The 6673-nt window shown below is 43.6% G+C and overlaps 1 long non-coding RNA gene across 1 annotated transcript; it reads right to left on the bottom strand.

Annotated features, from left to right (window-relative positions):
- Positions 1-3465: 3465 nt before the first annotated feature.
- LOC135230664 (uncharacterized) lies at positions 3466-5581 on the bottom strand. The gene is made up of 2 exons (XR_010321236.1): positions 3795-5581; positions 3466-3679 (listed from the first exon to the last, which is right to left on the bottom strand). It is a non-coding gene; the product is annotated as an uncharacterized LOC135230664 (long non-coding RNA).
- Between the last annotated feature and the right edge of the window lie 1092 nt (positions 5582-6673).

Here is a 6673-nt window from a genome sequence, read left to right as displayed (position 1 = left end):
GACGCCTTTGAATTTTGTTGCTGGCAAATAACGTTGAATACACCATAAACTGCCAGAAGAACGAACAAATCTGTCTTGGAAGAAGTACGGTCAGAATCCTCACTGGAAGCAAGGATGGCAAGATTTCATCTCACATACTTTGGACATGTTATCAGGAGGGACCAGTCCCTGGAGAAGGACATCATGCTTGGTAAAGTAGGTCATTGAAAAAGAGGGAGACCCTCGAGGAGAAGGATCGACACAGTGGCTGCAACAATGGGCTCAAACATAGCAATGATTGTGAGGAGGCGCAGGACCAGGCAGTGTTTCGTTCTGTTGTACACAGGGCCGCTATGAGGCGGAACTGACTCAATGGCACCTAACAACAACTGTGAAGTCAGTTCCAGACTATGGCTTCCATACCACCAGCTGAGGGAGCATTTCCATGTTCAGCTCTCAAATTGTGCCACTTGAATAAATGTATCAGACCACAAGGTGGTGCTTTATTCTAAAGTTTGATATTAGAAGGCTTTTCCAACTGCAACAAGTGAATAGCAAAGGGTGCTCAACCTCAGCATCGAACGCCTACTTCTTCCTGAATACAAATATCTGGGGGTGGGGGGAAGGGCTCCCACCCTCACTGACTAATGACAAGGAGCACAGCCACAAATGGAGCATCCTTTCCTCCTTGTTCTTCCCAGCTCCGTCTGGGAGCGGGTGGGGGCAGCCCCAGTAAAGCTGAAGCCTGTGTTTGGTTCCTTTTCCCATGGCATTAGGCAAATTCCTGTCAACCCTACACTGGCTCAGTGGGTTTCCCCTCAATGTCTGTGTGACCCAGTTTCCTAATGAGCAATGGTTCATAGAGTGCAGTGATGAGGGACAGAAGGAGGATGTCCTTGTGACATCTGCCTTGAGGGTGGTGAAAAGTCCACTTCCCCCCTTGGGATGCTGTAACTCATGTCTCTGGCCGTGCGTACCAGCCATGGGGTCTGCAGTATAAAGATTCCCACCGCTCTCATTGGTTTCACTGAGTGGGCAACACACCATCCACAGCGATCTAGTCCACTGGGATACCCATTGCCATTGAGTCAATTCCAACTCACAGTCACCCTATAGGACAGAGTAGAACTGCCCCATAGGGTTTCCAAGGAGCAGCCAGTGGATGTGAATTGCGACCTTTTTTGGTTAGCCACCAAGCTCTTAACCACTGTGCCCCCAGGGCTCCACTGGGTTAGTTCTCTATGATAGTACCACCACTAGACCCAGGTTCAATTCCCAGCCAGTGTGCCTCATATGCAGCCTCCACCATCCGTCGGTGGAGGTGTGGGTGTCGCTATGAGGTTGAACAGGTTTCAGCAGAGCTTCCAGACTAAGACAGACTAGGAAGAAAGGCCTGCAGATCTACTCATTAAAATCAGCCATTGAAAACCATACGGATCACAACAGCCCAGTCTATAACTGATCATGAGTATAACACAGGATAATTTCATTGCGCTTCGTTCCATTGCGCATGGGGGCCATGAGTTGAGGGCCAACTTGACAGAAGCTAACAACAACAGTAATAACCTTAAGTTAGTAGGGCAGGTTGGAATTTCTAAAGGTCTTTGGCAATTACTTTATAGCCATTATTGAAAGGCACTGTCGAATTTAGAAGTCTTGAGTCCTAATCCTGGCTCAGTCACTACCTGGCTGTGCAAACTTGGGCAATTCCATGAACTTCATTCATCTTTGAAACGGCAGGGTAAGAAGGCAAGTAGACCAGATGATTTCTAAGGCCCTTTTCCATACTAGCGTTCTGTACCTAGGTGTCATTTGTCCCTCAGGGGAGGTTCTGCACCAGCTAAAGTTTGGGTTTTTCTGGAGGATAGGAGGGCTTTGGAGTACCTGGTTGGTACAAACGGTTAAAATGCTTGGTTGCTAACCAAAAGGCTGAAGGTTCAAGTCCACCCAGAGGCACTTTGTGAGAAAGGCCTGGAAATCTACTTCCAAATAGTCAGCTATTGAAAAACCTGTGGAGCACAGCTCTCCTCTGACAGACATGGGGTCGCCCTGAGTCCTAACAGTCTCCATAGCAACTGGGTTAGGTTTGGTTTTAAGGGGGCTTTAGAAGGAACCCCAGGTAAAACCAAGCAAAGACAGAGGAATCGGGACAAGGACAGGGCTCGGAAGGGCAAGACTTGGAGACAAAGTGTGTGGAGGAAAAGGGAGGGAGCTGAGCAGAAAAAACACGGGTCCTGTAACTGGGATAGGAAATGAAGGCAAAGCAGAGGCTTTTGGTGGGAAATACCCTCTATAAAGGGAAAAAGCCTTCCCAAATCTGTCTGGTTTTCTTCAGATCCAGCCAAAGGATTAGCTCTAAGACTTTTCTAGCGGATACCCTGACAACAGTTGTCTAAAGGCCTGTGTAGACTTCCCTTCACCAAGTTCTTTGACCTTTTAATCCTTCTGAAAGTAACCTGTCCCCTCTTTCTACTAATGAGAAGAAAGAAAAAGAAAAGAAAGTTTGCCGGCGGCCTTTCCAGGAAGGTTCTGTTGATTTTCTCATTGTTTGTAAGGGTGCACCAGCAACCTTTCATTACAAAATGACTAAAAGGTCTATAACATGAATACCATCACCACATTCTATAGAAAAAAGTCAATTCTCTAGAAGGCACAGCTAATTCAGATCTTAGAGCACCTTCCCTTAGCCTAGGAGGAAAAAAAAAATAGCCTAGGAGGAGTGTGAGTAAATGAGTCAATTAGCATCAACTTCACGTTGACAGACTCAATTTCTTTTTAATTAAGAAAATTCATAATTTTTTCTTCTAACGGAAGCACTCAGACTTGGGGGAAGGCAGAGGGGATGAAAGATGAGCTTGACAGCAGCAGGCAGCCTGCCTTTGAGAAAACGCAAAACAAGATTGCTACATTCCACAAGCTGCCGCTTTAGGGGAAGCGCTGCTTTCGTCCTTTTGCAATGAGCAGGCTCAGCTTCTTCAAACTGTAGGAGCACTCTGGTCGTGTCGTTTGGGAATCATATGGCCCTTATTTATCTAATAGTGGATGTTTTATTGTCTGGTGAAAAAATAAACTTGATTACTTTAAAAATATGAACAGATTTCCCATATGGAAATTTAACCTGATGTACGAATTAGTGTCATTTTTTTTTTATGTCATGTTACTAGAAGTCTTATGTAAATACATTTATACATCTATAATATGAGCCCTGGTAGCGCAGTGGTTAAGAGCTCAGCTGCTAACCTAAAGTTCAGCAGTTTGAATCCACCAGCTGTTCCATGGAAGCCCTATGGGGCAGTTCTACTCTGTCCTACAGGGTTGCGATGAGTTGGAATAGATGGTTTGGTTTTTTGGTTTAGAGACCTCATAACTATAATATTAAGTTTTAATAGGTTATACAAAAATGTAGAGAAATGCTGTCTCTTGAAAAACTGTCAATGTTTTACCCCTTATTTTTATTTAATCTAAACATTAATGAGTTCTGTACAGTTTTAAGTGTATGGATTTTTTTTTTTTTTTAACTTGTTTGATGAAGTAATGACCAGGAAATTTTGACACTAGGGTTTACCTCCCTTGAAAAATCATTATGAGGCAATTTAATCCAAACTCATCACTTAACATATCAAAGTTATACAAGAGATAAAAGCTTTCCAAAAAGGACTTACCATTTGTGTGTATCTTGACTGATATCTTTGAGCAAAAACTAAAAGAATAAATCAGACAAGAATATTATTTCAAGAAAACAAGCTCAGGGTTACAGCATCTTTAAATTTCATCCATTCCCCTTGTGTTTAATAAAACAAATGCATAGCTTTAACCTGTAACTCTGCAGAGAATCATGTGTTTTCTTTAGCAATGGTTGTCTAATAAGCCATTGAAATATTCTCACTGTGCTTCTGTTCAATATGCTGGCCTGGAAGAATCTAGAAGTCAAAGTATAGTTTAGTTCTGGTAGAAGAAAGAAATAAACTTTAAAACTTCAGTGAGGGCAGCAAATATGTAGGACCACATTAGTACAAGACTTGAATGGATTTCACTCCATGATTTTTCTTTTCCATCAGCTTTCAGATTTGTTTCACTCCCTTTAAGTCAAAGATTTTAGTCTTTCCCTGTTCGGTATAGATTTTACTACAGATTTATTGAATTGGAATTGTGATGAATCACTGGTCTTTACAATTAAAATGCCCAGTGAAGCACGCGGCTCACCAGAACCCTGGCACTCCTTTGCAGGCCAGCTGTGTTGAATCACCCAGCCCCAGCAGGAAGTCCGCGCTGCTGTGGAGCAGGAGGGCCAGGGCTTGATGGCTGAGAGTTCACAGCCGCTCTCGGCTGCTTCATCTCATGGCTTCTTTATCTGGCTATAAATCCACTTTTTATTAAAATATAATCACACTGACATGGTAACAAAGCTCACATGTTAATGGCTAGCCATTCTTCACACTAGGAGAGCTGCTGACTGATTACTGAGAGGCAAAAAATAATATTTCTCCACACCGGGCCAGTTAGATACTGTTCGGGCTCTGTACCTCCAGGAAATCATTCTCGAAAATCTCCTGTATCTCCAAAAATGCCCAGTGCCCTCCTTTTACCCTTTCCTTCTACCCTCCGCAACAGGCCCCGTTACTTAATAACCACTAACCAGTTGCCCTCGAGTCAATTCTTATTTATAGCGACCCCACGTGTGTCAGAGCAGAACTGTGCTTCATCGGATTTTTCAATGGCTGATTTTTCAAAAGTAGATCGCCAACCCTTTCTTCCGAGGTGCCTCTGGGCGGACTTGAACCTCCAACCTTTTGGTTAGCACCCAAGTGCATTAACTATTTGTACCACCCAGAGACTTGCAATCACTTAAATAGAGAGGAACTAATTACTGTCTTTGGTGGCTCTTCTGTTTCCCGAAATGCATATCTTTTTTAAGAAACGAAACCAGAGTGGAGAAAGTTCAGAGAAGAGAAATGAATATTTTCATACAGAGAGAAAATAAATTCTAAGGTGAAGAGAAACAGGAACTGGGGTTTGTTGAGCTGGGAGAAGACACATGTTTTTAAGAATCTTCCTGACCTTCTTTTCCATAAAGAACCATACAAGGGGAAGAGGGTTTTATGTTAAAGCAGGTAAGATCGTATTTGACTTGGGCAGAACACTTTACTGGTCAGCGTGGCGAAACTGAGGAACACAGAATTTCCATTCCTAGAGAGCTTCGAGAAATGGAGAGAACTGTCCGGCGGTAATTTGCACCCTCACCAACTTGAATTTGAGAGTTCCAAACAGGTCCTCGGACTGACTTTTCACAGCTCTGGGATCCTCGGGATGGCAGAATGGCAGCCGTTTGCAAGAAGTCCTGCTGAGCCTCCAGGCAAGGACTGTGATTACAGAATGTTTTTTCCGCAGGATGGAATTAACTGGTTCTAAGTAAACCCACATAAGAATTAAAGCTGGCCACTGGCCACGTTCTGGCCCAAATTTTCCAGGCTGTATTCTCTGGAAAGTGAGGTTAGTTAGGGTTCATTTCACTAGCATTTGCGCATGCATATGTGTGTGTGCGTGTGCGTGTGTGTGTGAAATTAGTGATTTTTTTCTTTTGTACATTCACGTTCCAATTTTATGGACGGATTTATGATTCAGCATTTTACTCTTCTCTCTGTAGGGCAAGAGTGCAGAATTTGGGATCAAACAGATGTGAATTTGAAACTGGGTGATATCCCTGACCTTCAGATTCATCATCTGTAAAACAGAGGTTACCATGTTTACCTGCTTTTATGGTCCTCCTGCCTCTTAAAAAAACCCATTGCCGTCTATCCTGCCTCTTACTTGCCCCCAACTCAGCCTCAACACCACTAAACTGTAAATTGTGTGAGGATAGGGGCTGTGTCTCATCTGCTGGCTGCATGTATCTTCAGAGCCTAATTTAACAGAGTGCCTCTGATATAGGCAGAATCTCAAGAAATATTTTTGTTGAATATTATTATTGAATAAACTTCCCTCACTCCCAGGTTAAATTTTTTTTCAAAGTTCATCACTGCCCACAGAATAAAATTCAAACTCCTTATTGTTGTTGTTTATTGCCATTGAGTTGGCCCCGAATCATGGTGGCCCCATGCACAACAGAACAAAACGCTACCATGTTCTGCACCATCTTCACGACAGTTGGTATGCTCGAGTTCGTTGCAGCCACTGTGTACTCTGAGTACTCGCCTTCCAACCTCAGCACTACATTGAACAACGTTCTGTTGTGGTTCGTAGGGTTTTCATTGGCTAATTTTCAGAAGTAGATTGCCAGGCCTTTCCTCCTAGTCTGTCTTGGTCTTGTGTTGAAACCTGTGCACCGTGGGTGACCTTGCTGGTATTTGAAATACTGGTGGCATAGCTTCTAGCATCATAGCTACACTCAAGCTACCACAGTATGCCAAACTCCTTAAAAACCCATTGCCATCGAGTTGATTCCGACTCACAGCAACCCTATAGGCCAGAGGAGAACTGCCCCCATAAGGTTTCCATGGAATCCCACGTGGCGTAGTGCTTAAGTGCTCGGGCTGCTAACCAAAAGGTTGGCAGCTGGAATCCACCAGGCGCTCCTTAGAAACTCTATGGGGCAGTTCTCCTCTGTCCTATAAGGTCGCTATAAGCCAGAATTGACTCCATTGCAACAGGCTTGTTTTTTTGTTTGTTTGTTTAACCTTTAGGAAGGACTCCTAGT

This window comes from Loxodonta africana, chromosome 1 (genome assembly GCF_030014295.1).
Source record: "Loxodonta africana isolate mLoxAfr1 chromosome 1, mLoxAfr1.hap2, whole genome shotgun sequence".
In the NCBI taxonomy this organism is placed as follows: domain Eukaryota; kingdom Metazoa; phylum Chordata; class Mammalia; order Proboscidea; family Elephantidae; genus Loxodonta; species Loxodonta africana.
The sequence above is the reverse complement of the archived record's forward strand: the minus strand, read 5'-3'. Positions and strand labels throughout refer to the sequence as shown.